Source organism: Populus trichocarpa, chromosome 1 (genome assembly GCF_000002775.5).
Source record: "Populus trichocarpa isolate Nisqually-1 chromosome 1, P.trichocarpa_v4.1, whole genome shotgun sequence".
Taxonomy (NCBI): Eukaryota; Viridiplantae; Streptophyta; class Magnoliopsida; order Malpighiales; family Salicaceae; genus Populus; species Populus trichocarpa.
Genome location: NC_037285.2, coordinates 40,962,070 through 40,983,202, shown reverse-complemented (window position 1 = coordinate 40,983,202; position 21,133 = coordinate 40,962,070). Strand labels below are relative to the sequence as shown.

Sequence of the window (21,133 nt, the reverse complement as noted above, 5' to 3'; positions counted from 1 at the left end):
CATAATTGGGTGAAGCGAAGTATATTTTGGGAGCTTCCTTATTGGAAGACCAATCTTCTCCGCCATAACCTTGACGTCATGCACATTGAAAAGAACGTGTTTGAGAACATTTTCAACACCATCATGGATGTGAAGGGGAAGACAAAGGACAACATCAAGGCTAGATTGGATGTAGCGCTGTTCTGTAACCGTAAAAATTTGGAGTTGGTTTGTGATGGGTCACGGGTCGCAAAACCAAGAGCAAGCTTCGTGCTAGAGAAAAACGCACAACTACTAGTCTACAAATGGCTTAAGAGTCTGCGTTTCCCCGATGGACATGCCTCGAACATATCAAGGTTGGTTAATACGGAGGAATGTAGATTATATGGAATGAAGAGTCATGACTGCCATGTGTTTATGCAAACACTCATCCCATTAGCTTTTCGTGATTTGTTGCCAAAGGGGATATGGGATGCACTAACGGAGATTAGTCATTTCTTCAGAGACATATGCTCCAGCAAGTTGAATGTTGATCACATTGAAAGGCTTGAAAAGAATATCGTCAAGATAATATGCAAACTTGAGATGATATTCCCTCCATCATTTTTTGACTCAATGGAGCATCTACCCGTACATTTACCGTTTGAGGTAAAAGTTGGAGGACCGGTCCAGTACAGATGGATGTATCCATTCGAGAGGTTAGATATTACAGTTGCTATGACATTTATAATTAAATGTTTTTATTTTTATTTTAATGTTTTTAATTGATAATTTTTTATTAATATATATATATATATATATATATGCAGGTACTTGTTCAATCTTAAAAAAAAGGTTAAGAACAAGGCGCATGTTGAGGCGTCAATATGTGAGGCGTATATTGTTGAGGAGATCTCAACATTTATCTCATACTATTTCGAACCTCATTTGAGAACGAGGATAAACCGTGTTCCACGGCATGATGATGGTGGTGAAGTGCATTCAAGTGGGAACTTGTCAATATTCTCCAATCCTGGACGACCCACACCTAAAAATGCCGTGAAGGGAAGATATTTGTCTGAAATAGAGTTCAGACAAGCACACAATTATGTCCTATTTAACTGTGATGAGCTGAGACCTTTTATTAAGTAAGTAGATGTTCGACTTAAACTTTGTCAAGAGTGTACTATTTATGTTTTGTGATACCATACACTCATATACTTTGGAACAACCTTGCAGGCAACATCGACGATACTTACTGTCCAATAACTCACAGCTGACCGAATCCCAGATATTTCAATTACAAGATGAACAATTTGCCACATGGTTTAGAACACATGTAAGTCCTAGCACAAACTCATTATCTCTTGCAATGTAATTAATTGTAGTCAATGTTACATAATATCCGTTTATTGATTATTGTTGTATTTAATTTACAAGCTAGGTTTATCAAATGGGAGGTAGTGCTGCTATTTCACTGTCTTTACTATGTTTGGGCCCTGAAAGAAAAGTCAAGTGCTATAATGAATATTTTGTCAATGGATATGTCTTTCATACTGAAGAATACGGGCATGGAAGAAAGACATACAACAGCGGTGTTTGTATTAAGGGATCGACTTCTAGTGAGTTTGAAGTTGACTACTACGGTAGATTGGAAGAGGTCATCGAACTGCAATATCATAGCGAGCAAAATAGAGTGTTTTTATTCAAATGCTATTGGTATGACACAACTGACAGAGGAATCAGAGTAGATCCTCACTATGGTCTCGTTGAAATCAATTCAAAAGCTAGACACCGCAACGTAAACGACGTCTTTGTTTTCGTAAAGCAATGCCAACAAGTTTATTACACATACACCCCTTCCTTTAGAAAGGACCGATCAAGAGTTGATTGGTTATTCGTTTTAAAAACAAAACCCAAGGGTCGTGTCGAGGTTGTTCAGGATGAGAACGAAGACACAAGTGTGATAGATGAAGTCTTTCAAGCTAGTGAGTTGGTTGAACCATACCGAGTTGCTCCGTCGATTGACTTAGAAGAAAATTCGAATTTTCGTGTTTTCAACGATAGTCTTGTTGATGTTGACGCAGAGGAGTTGAATGTTGTTCTGAGCTCTACTAATGGAAAAAAGAATGTTGTTGAAGAAGATGATAACGAAATTGAAGAGTGCGATGAAGCTGATGATAACAATTCAATAGAGGACGAAGATGAAAATTCCGACTAACTAAACATGTTATAAAGCCTTATTTTTATAATGTAATAATTTGAAACATGAAATATTTATTCTTCTTTAAGGGTCAGCCTTTGTTATTGTGTTGTGTGTGTTTTTTAATTTGCAATTCAAGATTTTTTGAGAGGGTTACATACAAAACATAAGAAAAATTTACCTTTTCACCGACGGATATACCGACGGACTATAACCCGTCGGTATTTCACAGAGAGTTGCAAAAAAATTACGGGATTTTGCCACATTCACTGACGGCTTTTCGACGGCTTTTCCGACGCTAAAACCGACGGCATCACCGACGGGTTGTCCGCACGCATGTCTGACACGTGTCCGTGTGCACGATTACCGACGTCAGATACCGACGGCCTACGCATGTCTGACATGTGTCCGTCTGCACGCGTACCGACCGACGTCACATACCGACGGCATTACCGACGGACCACGCATGGCTGACACGTGTCCGTCTGCACGCGTACCGACGGAATGGCCGACAGAACAAAAAGTTTGGCGGGATTTTTGAACTTTTTTGGTGCGCATTTCAATTAATTTCCGACGGAATTACCGACGGAAATTAATTGCACCGACAGCAATTAATTTCCGTCGGTAATTCCGTCGGAAATTATGCTATATATACCGCCCCTCCCCCCCTCCCCGCACCTTCTCCTCTTCTCCCTTTCACTTTCACTTCTCCTCTCCTCTTCTCCCTTTCTCTTCTCCCTTTCACTTCTCTTCTCCTCTTCTCCCTTTCTCTTCTCCCTTTCTCTTCTCCTCTCATTTATATTTAGCTTTTAGAAGGATTTTATTGTTTTGGTGGTAGTTTTAAAAGGTATGTATTTATTTTTCTTTATCTTTGTATTTTTTTTATTTTAATTATGATTATTTTTTTTGGTGTTCTTTGTGTTGTATATTGTTTGTAGATAAAATCTTAAATTCAACACATTATTAAGGTAAGCATTTTTTATTCCCAAATTTATTTTGAATTGATATAATGTTTTTTAGTTTTGTGTATTGTTTGTTAATTTTGTGTTTATGTTGTGTGTTGTGTAGTGTTTTTTAGTTTTTTAATTTTATTTATTAATTTTAGTTTTTTAGTTTTTTAATTTTATTTATTAATTTTAGTTTTTTAGTTTTTATATTATTGTTTGTATTGCTATAATTGTTATTGTTGAATTTATGTTAAAAATGTTAGGTTATAAATATAATTGTTATTGTTGATTTATTTTAAAAATGTTAATTTATATATATAGAATTGCATTTAATTAGTTTATCTTAATTTAGGATATTATTGTTTGTATTGCTATAATTGTTATTGTTGAATTTATGTTAAAAATGTTAGGTTATAAATATAATTGTTATTGTTGATTTATTTTAAAAATGTTAATTTATATATATAGAATTGCATTTAATTAGTTTATCTTAATTTAGGATATTATTGTTTGTATTGCTATAATTGTTATTGTTGAATTTATGTTAAAAATGTTAGGTTATAAATATAATTGTTATTGTTGATTTATTTTAAAAATGTTAATTTATATATATAGAATTGCATTTAATTAGTTTATCTTAATTTAGGATATTATTGTTTGTATTGCTATAATTGTTATTGTTGAATTTATGTTAAAAATGTTAGGTTATAAATATAATTGTTATTGTTGATTTATTTTAAAAATGTTAATTTATATATATAGAATTGCATTTAATTAGTTTATCTTAATTTAGGATATTATTGTTTGTATTGCTATAATTGTTATTGTTGAATTTATGTTAAAAATGTTAGGTTATAAATATAATTGTTATTGTTGATTTATTTTAAAAATGTTAATTTATATATATAGAATTGCATTTAATTAGTTTATCTTAATTTAGGATATTATTGTTTGTATTGCTATAATTGTTATTGTTGAATTTATGTTAAAAATGTTAGGTTATAAATATAATTGTTATTGTTGATTTATTTTAAAAATGTTAATTTATATATATAGAATTGCATTTAATTAGTTTATCTTAATTTAGGATATTATTGTTTGTATTGCTATAATTGTTATTGTTGAATTTATGTTAAAAATGTTAGTTTATATCCGTAAATTTGAATGTATGACTTTAATCTAATGTTTGTAACTCTAAGTACCAATTTAACAATGAATGTTCATAGTTGTAATTATATATGATGTTATTGAATAAAATATTGTGTTGATGATGATGAGTTGGGTTGAGATCCAGGATGATTGGATCGGGATGTGAAATAAAATTGGAAGTGTAATATGATTTTGTCGACAACTTGGGACCCCCCAGTACAGGGGAGACTCTGTCGAATTTTTTTTTAAATAATCGAAGTTAATTATGTAATTATTCGTATACTTTTTTGTAGATGCGTAGAATGAAATCTACAGCACGTCGTCAGAAGACGGTTGCAGCTAGTTCTTCTAGCAGCGAGGAGGACGTATCCTTAGGTGCTGATCACGGCGAGGAATCTACGCCAACTTGTGATGCTGCCTCTTCTAGCGCGGTTTCACAGCGCAGAAGCGGTGTGCCTTCACAGCGGGGTCAATTCACCCGCAAGTACCAGGCACAATGGAAGGATGACCTCTCAATGTAAGTTTGTTTAGATTTTAGTTTTTTTATATATATACTTATAACATAATTTATGAACAACTAATTAATATTAATTACTATTATTTAATTTCAGGTTCACAAACATTGAGGCTGCAAGGACTATAACATTGGCGTTTAAATCGTCGATGGAGATTCCATTGTTTCAATGGAGCCAGGTTTCCAAACATCCTGAGTGGAAACCTAATATCGATGCATGGTTTAAGCGATTTCACGTCGGTGTTAATTTTTAATTTACAGCTTATTTTTAATAAATGATTTTTATAATTTTATATCTTGTACTATTTTTATTTTATATGAATTATTTATATACACAGAACAAATTTGAGTGGGATAGGGCGGACAACAATGTTGTGAGGAGGGTATGGGAGAATCACGCGGCAACTAGGTAACATCGAAAATAATATTTATTTTTGTTTTATAATTTTATGTTTTAAATTCTAATTTGTTACTATGGAAGTAGGTTGCGTGATTTTTGGTATGACACCCAAAAAAAATCAAAAAGACATGCGAGGGATAACAGTCTTGAAGGATGGAATGAGGTGGCGGTTTGGCAGGAATTCAAACCGCCATTCATCTCGGGGGAAATATGGACGGCATATATTGAGCACGTGACCTCAGAGCGGTTCTCACGGCGCTCACAGTCTGGCGCCGACAACCGGAACCGGCAAATTTATGGTTCGGTGACCACGCACACTGGCGGATCCGTCCCATTCAGCGCACATGCAAAGCGGATGGTAAGATTAATTTTATTGAAATATATCGTTAATTAATTTGTCGTTCCTTATAATATATTTAACTTTCAACCTATTTTTTCCTTACAGGCTGCGTCTCTTGGACGAGAACCGAGTCCAATGGAGCTGTTTCTAGAGACGCATGTGCGGAGTCAAGACCGCCAAAAGGGGGTGCAGCAGTTCGTGGACAACCGTGCTCAGCACTTCGTGGTATGTTCGTTCATTCATTTTATTTTGTAAGTTATTATTTTCTTGAATTGCATCTTGAATTGCATTTGATGATTTTTTTACCGATGGAATTTTCAGGAGACCTATAATAGCCGGTTGAGGGAGAGATATGGGGACAATCCGTCGACCCATCCAGATTTCGATCCAGATTTGTGGATGGAGGCGGGATCGTCTGGTGGACCCGATAAAAACAGGGTCTACGGGCTCTCCAACACTACGGCTGACAACTTGCGTTCGACTCGTAGTGTCTCAACTGTTGGAAGCTCTCCATCAGTATCGAACACCCAGTCTGAGGAGTTCATTGCGTTGAAACGACAATATCAACAACTCTCGACGAATTATGATGAGCTCCGTCAAATAGTCATGGAGATGAGATCAAAGATGGGTGACGATACTTGTGCAGCTTCTTTTTGGCCGTATGGTCCCGGGAACAACCAGCCTCCTCCTCCTCCGCCTCCTCCTCCAGCTCCGCCGCTATTCTAGTTTAATTTTGTTTTTTAAACACATTAAATTTGTAATGAATATTATTACTTTTACATTTTTAATGTTTAATGCATTTTATTTGTTTATTAAGGTTTTTTACAATTAATAAATTATTTATATATATATATATATTTTAAATAAGTACCGACGGATATACCGACGGATAATATCCGTCGGTATTTAACAGAGAGTTGCCGAACAATTACCATCCATGCCATATTTACCGACGGCATCACCGACGGATATTATCCGTCGGTGATTATATACCGACGGACTTACCGACGGATAATATCTGTCGGTATTACACAGAGAGTTGCAACAAAATTACAAGCCATGCCATAATTACCGACGGATTGTCCGTCGGTAATGCCGTCGGTAATTACCCTTGACATTACCGACGGATTTATTCCGTCGGTAATGTTCCCGCGGGAAACTTTTTTTTGGCGCGCGCGTATCCGTCTGTAATTCTGTCGGTGTTTCCGTCGGTGGGTGGTTTTTTTTATTTGCGACAGAATTAGCGACGAAAATGGGATTTACCGACGACTGTTATACCGACGGACGTTATCCGTCGGTATTATTTTTACCGACGGATTTCATTGCTGTTACCGACGGAATTAGTCCGTCGGTAAAACTGGATAATGTTGTAGTGTATTAGTTTTCATAAAAAAATTTGACTAATTAATATTTTCAATAACCATTTGGTTACTAGAACATTACGAGACTATAGTTTTGGTCATACAAATCCAAATCTTTCATTTTCCACTCTACACACCAAAACATTATACTAACAACCTCTATAAATTTATTTTCAGTCTTAAAAAACATTTTAATTGGCAAAAAAACCTTCAAAACCCAACTAAATAAAAAATAACTCAATATATTATTGAAGTCTTGATCTTTTTTCTTCAGCCATGTTAAGGATTGTCAATTGAACACATAAAAACCTTAATTGGAGTATTTTCCTCTCCTTTCGTTTCTCTTGCAGCTATATAGAGATAAAAACAAGAATATAATGAAATATTGTTACTTAAATGCAAAGATTATTAAAACTAGGAACTCAATTGCAAATATTAACTAGAGCTACGTAGAAAACTTAAAAAAATGCGTAGTGAATGGATAGTATTTTAATTAGGGATGAGAAAACTAAAACCAAAAAACTTATTAAACTAAAAAAACAAAAAAAAAAACAACCAAAAAAACCTAAAAAAAAAATATAACCTACTAAAAAACAAAAAAAAAATCAATTCTATTTAGTTTTGATTTCAAAAACATGAAACCGATTCCAATTGAACTAGATCGGGCCAGAATTGTTGAATAAAAAATTAAAAATATTATTAACTTAACAGAAGTATAAATAGAAAAGTGTCTTAAAAAAATCAAATTCAAAAATTAACTCTCACACCCTACACCCCCTTCCTCCTCTAAACACTTTCTCTCTCGATGTCCACCAAAGCCCTTTTCATAGCCAACCCCGCTTCTGCCTCTCTTGCTGTCTCGCATTTTTCTTCCCTCGCAAGTCTCTATTTTAAAAGCACGATTCTTCAAGTTTTTGTTGACTTTGGATGCTGCTTTTGTTGCTTGGTGGGTTTTAAAAAGTGATGGCCACGAATCGAGGAAAAGGAAGAGGAGGATGGTAAATTCCACTGGGGAACAATGAATGTGAAGTGTGAAATTACTTTATTTATTTATTTATTTATTTTGTTTGTTTTCTAAGAAAACTGACTTTTTGGTTCTAGGATAATATAGAGTTATGGAAGGCATGTGTAGTTCCACTTGTGATGTTCCCAAGCATGGAGAAAGAGTGTTTTGTTTACCTGAGGGTCATAATGGACAAGTAAAGATTGGATTTTTAATACTTTTCTGTTTAGTGAGTGATGAAGTAAATGGGTATGGTTTAATTGGGATCTTTGAGTCTGCATTGGTTTTTTATCTTTTATTTTTTCAATGTCCGAAGTGTAAAAAAGGGGAGAAACTTTCTAATTTCTCGTATCATGATACCTTCTCTCTTTTTTTTTTTTTTTAACACGGGTGTCTGGAGCAGCTTGTGCGCATCTCGACTAATCTCATAGGTCATGAAGTTAACGACCATCTAAGCCTCCAATAACTCTAAAATTTATAAGACTTGAATTAATAATTTTTAAAGAACAAACCTAAAATCTGATTCATTTCAAAACATGGTAACGTGTGAACCTTGTTTCAAAATCTTTGCAATTATATGATATTGCTGCCCCACTGAATAATAAAAAAATCTTGCATTCTTGTTTCTCTTTTCTTGCTTTTATTTATTGTTTTTCTCTCTCTCTCACACATGGCTTTGATGGGTTTTTAATTAAAGTAATGGATCAATGAAATGTAATGTATTATTTTTGCTTTCTAAAGGTTACCGGTTCGAGTCCCACAAATCTCAGAGCTACTGGAAACTTACATAGTCATTAACTTCAGGGCTCGTGGAATTAGTCGAGTTGCGCGTAAGCTGATCCCAGACACCCATATTAATCTAAAAAAAATAAAAAAAAATTAATAACATCATATTGTATATTTGAATCCATTAATTTCTTAAAAATATTTGATGTGCAACGTTTTATTTTTGTTCTATAACATTTCCTTAGTGTCAATATTAGCATTTGAAAAGGTTAATACTTCCTCTCTTTGTTTTCCTTTTACTATTCTTTTTTATTCCTATAGAATATTAAAAAAAGTTAAAATGGATAATATATATATATATATATATATATATATATATATATATATATATATATATATATATATATATGATATTCTTCTCTGTTCTCCTTTTCTTTTGCACCCCACATCTTTTGTCCTCTTCCTTTCCTTCGTCGGATAAGATTAAAAGGAGAGGTACTTTTAATTATTATTTTATTGAATAGAGAAAGCATGTAAAAAAAACAAACAAACATTGATGGTATGTCTACTAATGTCTTTAAAGAAAACAGTGGGATACGGTCCAATAATTGAACATTTTCAAGTAGAAAAGCCGCCTCTAGGACACTGAAAATAAAAAAGAGAGAAAAAAAAAGTAGCATAGGCCCATCAGCCAGCAACAAAGTTATGCCTGCTACTTCTTTTTTTTTTTTTTTTTTTTAGCATCAACGGTAACAAGTTCATCTCTGGATCAATTATTTTTAAATTTATGATTATAAATATTCAATAAATATAAGATTTCTACTTTGTAATTCTTTATTATAAATTAATAAAAAAATTAGATTAATCTTTTTCTTATTTTTTTTTGAGATATAATTTTCAAATTTTTTTTTTGTTAAAACTCTCTTTCAAGATTGTGATTAGTTTTGTTTTAATTTAAGAAACAATACTTATAACAAAATAATTTATTTTTCTTAAATAAAATTCAATAATAAATAAATATAGTTTAGATTTAATAAATATAGTTTTTCCTGCTTATTTTAAATCATTCAAACTCTTACAAGAACTTATTTTAATTACCTTTATTTTTAATTAAAAAAACATCTTACTAATAAAAAATATTTTGTTTAAAAACATGAGTAAAAAAATGATAATTATAAATTTAATGGAGAAGATATGCTATGATATATTTTCCTTTCCTTTTCTTTTTCATCCCACAACTTTTGTTATAATAACTTGGGTTGAATTGGACTGATTTTTTTGATTTGTTTTTTACCTAATTTTGTCCATTGGTATTTAATAAGTTGAGAATTAAGTTATATTATTTGTTTTATTTTTTTAAAATATTTTTTTAGGTTATTGTGATCATGTTTTTTGTTTTTGTTAATTTGATGCATTATTGTTGTTTATTTTTTCTATTTTCTAATTAAAATAAAATTAACTTATTTGATCTAATCAAGTCCATGACTTGAGTCGTGAAATTTTTATCATGCTTTAAAACATGTTTTCACCACCTAGACATTATTTATTACACAAAATAAACTTTAAGCATGCAGTGTTGCATTAAACCTTCATATTTTTTCAATACAAGAAATGTTATTTTGAATGCTTCAAGAAATGATTATAAAAAATAAAAAATTCACAAACTTAAAAAGACTAATAACATTTTGATCAAACCACCACCATATTAACACGATATCTTTATTACGATAACATTTTGGTCTTGGTCTTGAGTTGCTTAGTTCTTGCCGTTGTTTTATCAATATTGTTTTTTAATTTTTAATTCTTTTGTAAACTTTAATGCATAGTTTCGACTCGTGATAAGTTTCAGGATATAGAAAAGATACGTTAATCAAATAATTCTAGTTAACCCAATTTTTTATTTATTATAAAAAAATATATATATATATATTATTTTAAAAAAAAAATTTAACTAAGTTTACTTGAGTTTTTTACCACATCAATGTTTTTTTTTTTTTTTAAATACTGGATATGATCTAGAATCTGAATCACTCAAATTATTGAATCAACTCAGGATCCTGTTTAAAACAGTGATGTAATGAGTTTTTTTTTTAAAAAAATAAAAATTATTAGCAATCATCCTATTAACTAATATAAGGAAACATTTCTGTCAGATTCTGAAAATTTTGGACTCGGTACAAGAAAGGTCTTTTGAGCATTCAAAATACAGAGAGACAGCAAAGAAATTGGGATATCCAAGCTACGAGTACACGTGTTGCTCATGCAAGCCAGTTTTAAAGATCCATCCAAAAACAGAGGAGACAAAACTTTTACGAAGATTTTCTTTATCTATCTCTAACTTTATATGACCTCTGCTTGCACGTGCGCACATTAATCATGTAATTTTCAAACTTGTTTTAAATTTATCAAAAATCACTCAAGTCTCTAAAGTTTAGGCATATGTTCGTCGTAAACTCTTGAAACTAATTACTACGGCCTTCCAAATTTATAAAATATTTCATGATGTTTTTTCAAGTCTTGTGATATTCTTGACTTTGTCCCCAAATAAGTTAATCCATCCTCTATCCTTGCATAAAAAATATTAATTACACATATTAATAGATATGAACACAAGTTAACTAAAATTATAGATAAAGTGTATCTAACAAGAACTTTAAATAATTATAGATATCAGCACAAGTTAAATAAGATTTCAAATCAAGCATGCGGTTGATGGTTAGATTATCATAGCTAACTTTTTATCATACCTAACAAAGTTGGAAAAACTTCTATTGAATCTGGTCTTTTCTTTGATTGATTTTGAAGGATATTTTTTTAAAGTTGTGATAGGGACAACTTAGGACTTTTACAAAACAAGTTCTACTTGGAATAAGAAACCAGCACCAGCATGTGCTTAACTTAGTAAATTGTATGACAAAAATAATTATAATAAAAAATAACAATGTAGAAAAGTATATAATGTTATTGATTTTGAAGGATATTTTTTTAAAGTTGTGATAGGGACAACTTAGGACTTTTACAAAACAAGTTCTACTTGGAATAAAAAACCAGCACCAGCATGTGCTTAACTTAGTAAATTGTACGACAAAAATAATTATAATAAAAAATAACAATGTAGAAAAGTATATAATGTGATTGTTGTGTGTGGTTATGTATCATGACTTTGCGTGTTGTTCCCTATTAAATTAAGATATTTATATATCTTAATCACATAAGATTATTTTATAGATAATAAGGTTGTAGATACATTCACACATGAGTAATTATAAAAAATAATTATTTTTATTGAACGGGTAACTTGTAAAATGAGTTGTTATGAGTTGTCGGTTGTTATGTTATGTTAATTGGTGAGACATGGTAGCATTGTACTAGCCATTGATGAGACATGTAAATGCTCATGCACTCGCACAAATAGCTCTACAACAAAGAAGTGGGTGTCAATCGGGTAATACTAGTAGGTGGTTGCATGATGTCATATTAATAAAGAAAATGTGCCCATAAATTCTACAATAAGGAATTAGGTGTGAGCAGTGTAATATTAGTAAATGGTTGTGTAGTGTCATACTAATAAGGAATTAGGTGTGAGCAGTGTAATACTAGTAAATGGTTGTGTAGTGTCATACTAATAAGGTGTGCGCCAATAAATTCTGTAAATTAGGTATGCAAGGTGTTACTGATTCTCAACCGAGGTTTATATCAATATTTTTTCATACCATTCTTTTTTTTTTCTAACCTATTGACCATATATTTAAACTCATTTTTATTTTTATTTATTTGCTATTTATTTTATTTTTAAATTTTTATGGATTTAATGTTTGGACTAATTTTTAGTTCGGTCTGATTATGAAATCTAAAAAATAAAATTCAGTAGTAAATAGCAGGTAATCTACCAAATTTTCAAGTTCTTTATGATAATAGATCTTAACAAATGAGCATACATTTTATTTTTTTATCAAATTGTCGACATTCTTGGACAACTTTTTTATACTCTGATTACTCTAAAATTTTAACATAATATAGAAAACTATGTTAGGAGACTTCTTGTAAGATTTCAACATAATCCGATGGTCGTATTGAGAATTATACTCGATAGTGTAAAACTGGTCGGTCGGTGATTTTACATTAAAATCTGAATTTTCTTGTGCCATCTTTACATGGATCGTATCGGTTATTGCAATAAATTCTTGGGACCATTTTCTTATTTCAAAATATATTTATTTTATCTTTTTATCATAGTTCATATATAGATTTAATATCGTTTCATGGTAATATTATTGATTTCAACCAAGGTTTACAAGAACATTTTTCATGCCATTATTTCCTTTTCTTACTTATTGATCACATATTTAACATCATTTTAATTTTTATTTATTTTATTTTTAAAATTGTAGAGGTTTATCATTTAGACTGATTTTCACTTGGGTCGATTATGAAATCTAAAATATAAAATGGTTTGACTGTTCTTTTACCCAAAATTCGAACGAAATAAAAATAATCACACCTAGTTTTAATGATTTATGTTATGTATCTAGGTATCTATTTGATTTTCATAAACACACGTGATTGAATTTTAACCTTTTTTTTTGGTAATATTTGCTCTATGGAAATAGCAGTAAAACTAAATAGAAGTAAAACTACGTTGCCTTTTCAAAAACGATTTTACGAAAAGAAAAAAGCAGATTTTTTTGGGAATAAGACATATAGTTCACTTTTGAAAGAAAAAGAAAAAAAAACAAAAAAACCTCTAATATAGTACTGCCTTGCGTTTTTGTACTAATTATACTGTATATCATGTTGTAGTACAGGCAAGAGGTGTAGAAAATTGGCTATTTATCTGTCCATTGCAATGAGAATTTTATAAAATTTGCCTTTTTTTTCTCTCTATTAAAAATAGAAGGAAAAACCTCCTCTTTTTCAATCGAAACACTCCTCGTCCACCGCCGCATTAGTAAACCCACCTGCGATGATCAAGCGCGGTGTCAGTGTAAAAAAGGGAGAGATCTTCCAATTTCTCATAAGATCATTCACGAGGTAGGAAGTACCTTTCGGGGTCTTGCTTCTTCTTGCTTTTATTATTATTTTTTCTTCACGGTGTTGCTGGGTTTTTAAATATTAAAGTAACGATGGAACCATGAAATGTAATGTATTATGTATGCTCAAAGGCAAAGTATAAATTAATAACATCATATTTTTATATTTGCATTTGAAAATATAAAAATATAAATTTGAAAATGATATATATATATATATATATATATATATATATATATATTTATTTATTTATTTATTTATTGTTCTCTTTTCTCCTTTTCTTTTCCACCCCATATCTTTTGTCCTTTTCCTTCGTGGATAAGAATGAGAGATGTTTTATTTTATTTTATTGAATAGAAAAGGCATGTTATTTCTTCCGACCTTTAACTAGGCGTCACAAATCTACTAAAGTCTTTAAAGAAAACAATGGGATAGGGCCCATTAATTGAACTTATGATAGAAGAGAAAAATTGAAACTCACCAAAGAGAAGAAAAACAAGAAAAAGCATGAACATGGATTTCAAGCCGCCTCTAGGATACTGAAAAGAAAAAAGAGAGAGAGAAAAATTATTTTAATTACCTATAGTTTTAATTAAACAAACACGCTACTAATAAATATTATTTTGGTAAAAAACATGAGTTAAAAAAAATAACTAACTTACTTAATATATATATATATATATATATATATATATATACAAATATATATTTTTTTTTTAAAGAAAGAAAGAAGATAGTATTAAGGAAGATGCATGAAATCTGCAAGTAATTGCAGCAATAGCTTGAAAGAAATCTGCTAATGATTTGCAGCAGTAACTAAGCCTACAATCATGCTTGTAAATTAATATAAATATTCTGTCTGTAAATATTTTGATTGTTGTAATCTTTTCTTAGAAGAATGTGTAATTCAGTACAAAACTATAGACTAAGCCTCAATGAAATTATGTTGAAAATTACATTGTAAGCTTCTGAATACTTGACCTTCTATAGATGGATGTTCAATTGAGTTCTTATATTTCTATAGAGGCTCGCCTACAGAAAAGTTTAGAGAAAGATGGATTTTTATTTTTTTATAAAGAAAAGAAACCACAACTGATTTCTTCTGAACAATTTTTTTTTTCTGGGGGGAACAAATCTAAGAAATCATTATCGTGTCTAAATTGAAAGAAGAGCGAGAAAACTCACTGAATACTAACATAGAAATAAAAAAGGATTAAGAAAAAAAAAGAAAAGAAAATGGGAGCATAGCCCCCCTCATCAGCAGCATGATCAATCAGCAACAAACTCAATCTTGACACTATCAATGGTAACAAGATCACCACCGGACTTGTCTGGTCCACCAGGTGAATCAGGTTCATCGTTGCCGAGGACATCGAACTTAATTGATTTTCTTCATACTCAATCCCTTCAATAACTAAAACTTCATCTTCATCTTCTTTCTCCGTCGCGCTTCTTGATTTCCTTGGCCTGGAAACCTCCACACTTATGACTTTATCCAAGACAACAGGGAATGCACTAATTGGTGTTAATACAACGCTTTTTTCAGCTGCACGACGTGATTTTTCCTGCCTTGTTAATTTTGGTGGTGGTCTAATTTTCAGCCAAGGAACAGGAGCATCTTGAAAGCCATATCCTAGCTTCTTGCTGTCAAGAGTATCTTTAACCTTTACTCGAACCAGCTCTTTATTCTCATTCCAGAATATTAATTTTGATTTATCTTTAACCTTTCGCGTAATTAAGATCAAGCGATGTTGATTTATCTTTTTCTTTCTTTCTTTTCACACTACAACTTCTGGATCATGTTGTTAGGATTTTCTTTATTGTTGTTATGATATTAATTTTTTTTTTCTTATGTTGCTATATTTTCTTTTAAAATTTTCATGTACCTCTTCTCTTCTAAAATTAATTGATGATTGTTATTATTTATTTCCTCCATAATACGGTGTTTATGATATAATCGGTGATTTAATATATTTTTTGGATAGTGAGAGATGATTTTTTTAATGCAAAAAATAATGTTTAGCTATTGCTAGATTTAAAAAAAAAATATGTGATTTAATTCATAAACTTAACTAGGTAAAATAAACTGATTTTAATTTAATTAATAAAAAAGAAAAAAACAATAAATGGATCCACAACTCATATAAAAGAACAAAACAAGTTAAAAAATAACATATAAAAAATTATTTTCGTCAATTCAAGTTAGTATGTCAAATCTATAACCCCGATAATTAGGGTCGAACTAATTCGGGATATCCTACCAAACCTGCGGATCAGATAATGAGACTTGAATAACCCAATAAAAAATATAAAGAGGATTATAAAGCTTTTTTTTTTAAAAAAAAACTATGTTAACTTTTAAAACTCGTGACTTAGGTTATTAAATTTAAAACATCCAATTTAAAAAAATCATGAAGTTTAATTATCAATTAATTAAATATTAAAGGATAAAATTAAAAAAAATAATAATTTAATTATACAAAATAATTTAAAAAAATTAATTAAGATAATAAAGATCAAAATTAAAAAACAAAATAAATTTTTTTATTGGATTGAAGGGTGAAATTGAAAGGAAAAATCAATTTAGTAAAAGAAAAAAAATACAACGAAAATCAAAATTGACATCAAAAAAATAATATTTCAATTAAAAAGTGAAACTGAAAAGAATAATAATTTTCACAAAAAGTTCATATTAAAAAACATAATATCATCAATTTGAATTGAAGGATAGAGTCATTGCACCACACATGTTGACAACTCTTATATATATATCAAAATACCATATTTTCCCTAGGATCAAATAATTATTATGAAAAATTATGAATGAGCCCTTGAAGTCAAGATTTGAGAATTTTGATTTTAAAGATAATAGAGTCATTATACTATTCTTAAAAAAAATGAAATATAAAAAAAGTTCCTAAACCATAGTTAAGTATTGTTTTGCTTTTAAGGCTAATCAAATAAATTAATTGTGCAAAACAATTGTGAAAAGACAATGTTGTTTCCTTAAAAAAACTTAAGAATGACAAATAAATCATGTGAAAAGATCCATTTACCCTTCAAGGTCAGTTTATTTATTTTTTTGTGAAGGGAAAAGGTATAATTTCACTATTTTAAACCATAATAAATCATGGTATATGGAGAGTACTTTTTCCACATGACTTATGTTATGTTAATATATCAAAATTGAACCAAATAATATTATGATCATGTTAAATATATTATTATTAAACTTGATTTAATAGATTAACCTTTAAATTTCTTGACCTACTCCTTGCTCTGATACGAACTTGTAACACCACCCTCTAATTTCTTGGGTATACAGCATTAATACTTAAAACTAAACCACACAATATTAATACCATTGAGTCAACATTTACATATCATGTACAATTAACACTTCATACTAAGTTATATTTTTAAGGCAACCAAACATTTTTATAATTAACCTACAATGATTACAACATTAATTTTGTTTTTGTATCATTTTATTCTTCTTCAGGATATAAACATTACATTTAAAATTTCGTTCAATTCTCCTAACCATTTCTCTTTAATAGCTCCGGCTATTTCTTATGGATACCTAAAATATTTGACTACCTTACAAATAATCAATTTAATCCAACAATTCTAAAGAATGCTAATAATTGCGGTAATCTCATCTGATTACCAATTAATTCTAGCAACCCTAACGGAGTGCCCATGAATCCAACATTCTTATATGGAAGTCCATAATTTTGGTATTAATTCTCACTAAATACTAATTACTATCAACATGTTTATTTTATTCTCCTATGCCAAAAATTCAATTTAAAATAGTAATGATTTCTTGTTCAATTCTTCATTTATTTTGAATCTTTTTAAATTCACCCCCTCATATTTTCCTTCCTTTCATGTTAAATTTATCTAATTTAATCCATATGCTTAATAGAATTCATCCTCCTTTTTATTATTTCTCTGGTCAACAATAAAGATTAAGGAAAATGGATTTTTTTTTCAAATTCCCAAACTTTTTATGTCTTTTGACCATTTTTCATCTGAGTTAGTTTAATTCTACATAATTCATACAACAATTCAAACAAATGTCCTCAAACCCAAAATCTCTACTTTGGCCGAGTAGTTTAGTAGTAATCAAGGCAACGCTTTCTAAATTTCTCCTCAATTCTCCCTTCATTCTATCAATTTACATTCCAACTAACATAATTCTATTCATGAATGACTAAAATTCAATCAAACAATTCCATTAGGGTGTGTTTGGTATTGCGGTTGCTGTTGTGGATGTGGTTTGAAAAAAGTTATTTTATAAAAAGTACTTTTAGTTGAGGTTGGTTTGGAAAAATATATGTTTAGTTAAAAATGTGGTTGAAATTGAGGTTGAACAAAAAGTAGTTTAACGTGTTTGGTTAAAAAAATACTTTTCAAATTGAGGTTATAAAATAATTAAAAAATATTTTTAATTTAAATATTGAAGATTTAACTACTATTATTACATCATGAAATAAATAATATTGATATCAAATATTTTTTATTATTCCATTAAACTATATGCAATGTCATCACATACAAAATCTATCCAACAATGACTATATTTTTCATGGTTTCTTAAGCATGCAACAACAAAAACTGAATTTTTTGTTACGTCATTAAGCGATATCCTTCTAATTTTTTGAATAAAACACAATTAAAATAAAAATAAAAACTGAATTTTTTTTACTGGGTCGGACACGGCAAGAACATAATTGAAATTGCGATCAAATTGAGATTACAGTACGAGTAAATTTAATTCACCTTAAACTATTTTTTTAACAAACAAAAAAAAATATTGTTCACGTTCACGTGAATAGTGCGAGTGAAATCAATTAATTGTACTGGTTTTTTAGAAAAATAAATAAATAAATAAACTTTTCATGTGAACAGTACTGCGAGTGAATTAATTCACTAGCACTGTTTTTCGAAATTAAAAAAAAACTACTATTCACGTTAGTGAACAGTGCTACAGTGGAGCCATGCTCTTAGCCGACCATCAAATGGCTTCTAGAGGAAGCCATTCATGTATTTATATTCGTGATTTTGGCTTATTTGCAACTTTTTCTAGAATTTCTTTTTATTCTCATGTGGTCCTATTTTCTCTTTTATCTTTCTTATTTATCAAAATGCTCTTTTTAATTTCAGTTTTAGGTCCTCGTTAGCTAATCAAAATATTACTTTTGATTCAATTTCTTCTTATTCTTATTATTCCTAAAATATATTTTCTCTTATTTATTATTTTATCTTATCTTATTTGATTTTATTTTATTTTCCACCAACTCAAAACTTCTAATTGGTAGTTTACAAACCCAATCCATTTAACTAGATAAAAACAACCTGGATCACCTGTACAATTTAGCTATACAAATAAATGCAAGATAACAATTTTTCAAATATTAAGATGGTGATACGTTGAATTGATTCGGGTTTCATAACTTAACTCATTAAACCTACAACTCAGGTTATAGACCCTACTAAATTTAATAACTTTATGTTTTTGTAGGTCAAACATTGATGAGCCAGAAGTAAAAGGCCAGAAGTAAAAGGCTAGGTGAGTCTGGGCTTAGAAGCCCAAGCCCATGCCTTTTTTATTTTTTCATTAGGCGCAGGTAACACATTGCGTTTTCAGCTCATAAGGTTTTTTTAAGTAGGCAACATCTCAAAATCCAGTCATCATTACTGAAAAATGAAGAGGAGGGGTTTTTTGTCCTCAATATTTATTTTCTAGCTATTTTCACATAAAAAACCTCAAAATACAATAAAAATATCAATAAACCACTTGCGAACCTACAACATCCTAAAATCACTCAAATAAAAAAAATCAATTGAATAAAAAAAATCCAAACCAAGCTTAATCTATTTTTTCAGGCATGTTTAGGAAAAATCCACCATCATTGAACTTGCCTTATTGAATGGAACAATTGTCACCAAGAAAGACAAGTTTCATTACTAAAAAGTGATTATTTACCAACTTTGTCCTTCCTTCATTATTTTCAGGAAACTTTCTCTCTCACTTTTCTAACTGAGGAACTAATATGTTAAGAAAATAAATTTTTAGACCAAAATTAAAATGAAAAAAAACTAAAGGGGTTGTAAAGTAAGAAAAAGAGAAGTAGGTGGACTAAAAAGAACTTTTTTTTATTGAATTTAAGATTGGCCATCAAGTTTCTCTTTATTTTCCATTTTGGTCCTCTATTGCTGGATTTTTTTTCTTAATGAAAATTGACAAATTTGTCATGAAATTGAGTATAAAAGACTGCATTCAAAAAGAAAGTGAGGATGAAAATAAAAATAAAAATTTGGATACTATGAATTGCTACAATGATTTACCTAAACCTTTTATTATACTATATAGAAAGCATAATTAGCCATATTTCAATTATATGATCGTCAATTTAAATTTTACATTACAATTTTTGTTTTTGTAAATGATCATGTTAAGCACATGAAAACAATTGTTGGTCTGTGCACTTTTTCTCAATGACAAAGCATATAAAAATTTTGGGAAATTTTTTTCTAATTTCTCGCTAAATAAGGTAACAAGCACCTTCCAGGGTGAAGGAGTGTTATGTGTAGTTTTGTTTTAAGAAGTTATACTTATTGAAAAAGTTTTGGAAAAATTACCTTAACTATCCTATAGTTTAGTTCTTTTTGTTTTACTTTGTTTATGCTTTTTTAAAAATCATAATTTACATCATAGGTCAAACAATTTCTCAAATAAAATAAAAAAACTAAATTACCCTTATATGTTACATATCAAAAACATATAAAAAATTCTTTCTTTTCAAACACAATCTCTCTCTCTCTCTCTCTTTTCCGTAATTCAAACCGACTGAATTACGGACGGAAAAGTTTCCGAATTTTAAAAAAGGCGGGTCGCTGACGTGGAGGTTTTGACGGGTTTTTTTTCCGACGGAATCACCGACGGATTCAAAAACGACTGCCCGTACAGTGCCCGTAAAGTGATGTGACCGGTTCGCCGTTTAAATTGCCGACGGACTCACCGAGGGATTTGAAATGGCAGATCAGTACGGTGACATGTCTATGTTTCCGTCAGAATCACCAGCGTAATTACCGACGGATTTTCCGTCGGTAAAACCGTCGGAAAAAGTTAATATATGACAGCTCTGCCGACCCTCTCATCCCCTATTTCTCCTTCTTCTTCCTCATCCCAACTCTCCCCATCTGCAAACAACCAGCCCCTCCCCCCCAAAAAAACAAATCTTCCTCATAGCAGCACAACAAGTTATATTTCATGAAGTTTTGTGGTCACAGCATCCGCGCGTGTTCTGATTTACCGACATCGGATTTTATCAATTTTTGTAAGTAATTATATCTTTTTAAATGTTAACATTTAATTAAATGTGAATTTTATTGTGTTTTTAGTATATGTATTTTGTTAGTAGATGTACATGTTTTATTGTTATTTCTCAAACAAACTTGTAGTATATGAATGTATAATTTTGTACCTGTT

General features: G+C 30.2%; 1 long non-coding RNA gene across 1 annotated transcript; it reads left to right on the top strand.

The window, feature by feature from the left end:
- Nucleotides 1-13,421: 13,421 nt before the first annotated feature.
- On the top strand, nucleotides 13,422-15,484 carry LOC112325659 (uncharacterized). The gene is made up of 2 exons (XR_008059704.1): nucleotides 13,422-13,632; nucleotides 15,179-15,484. It is a non-coding gene; the product is annotated as an uncharacterized LOC112325659 (long non-coding RNA).
- Nucleotides 15,485-21,133: the final 5,649 nt, after the last annotated feature.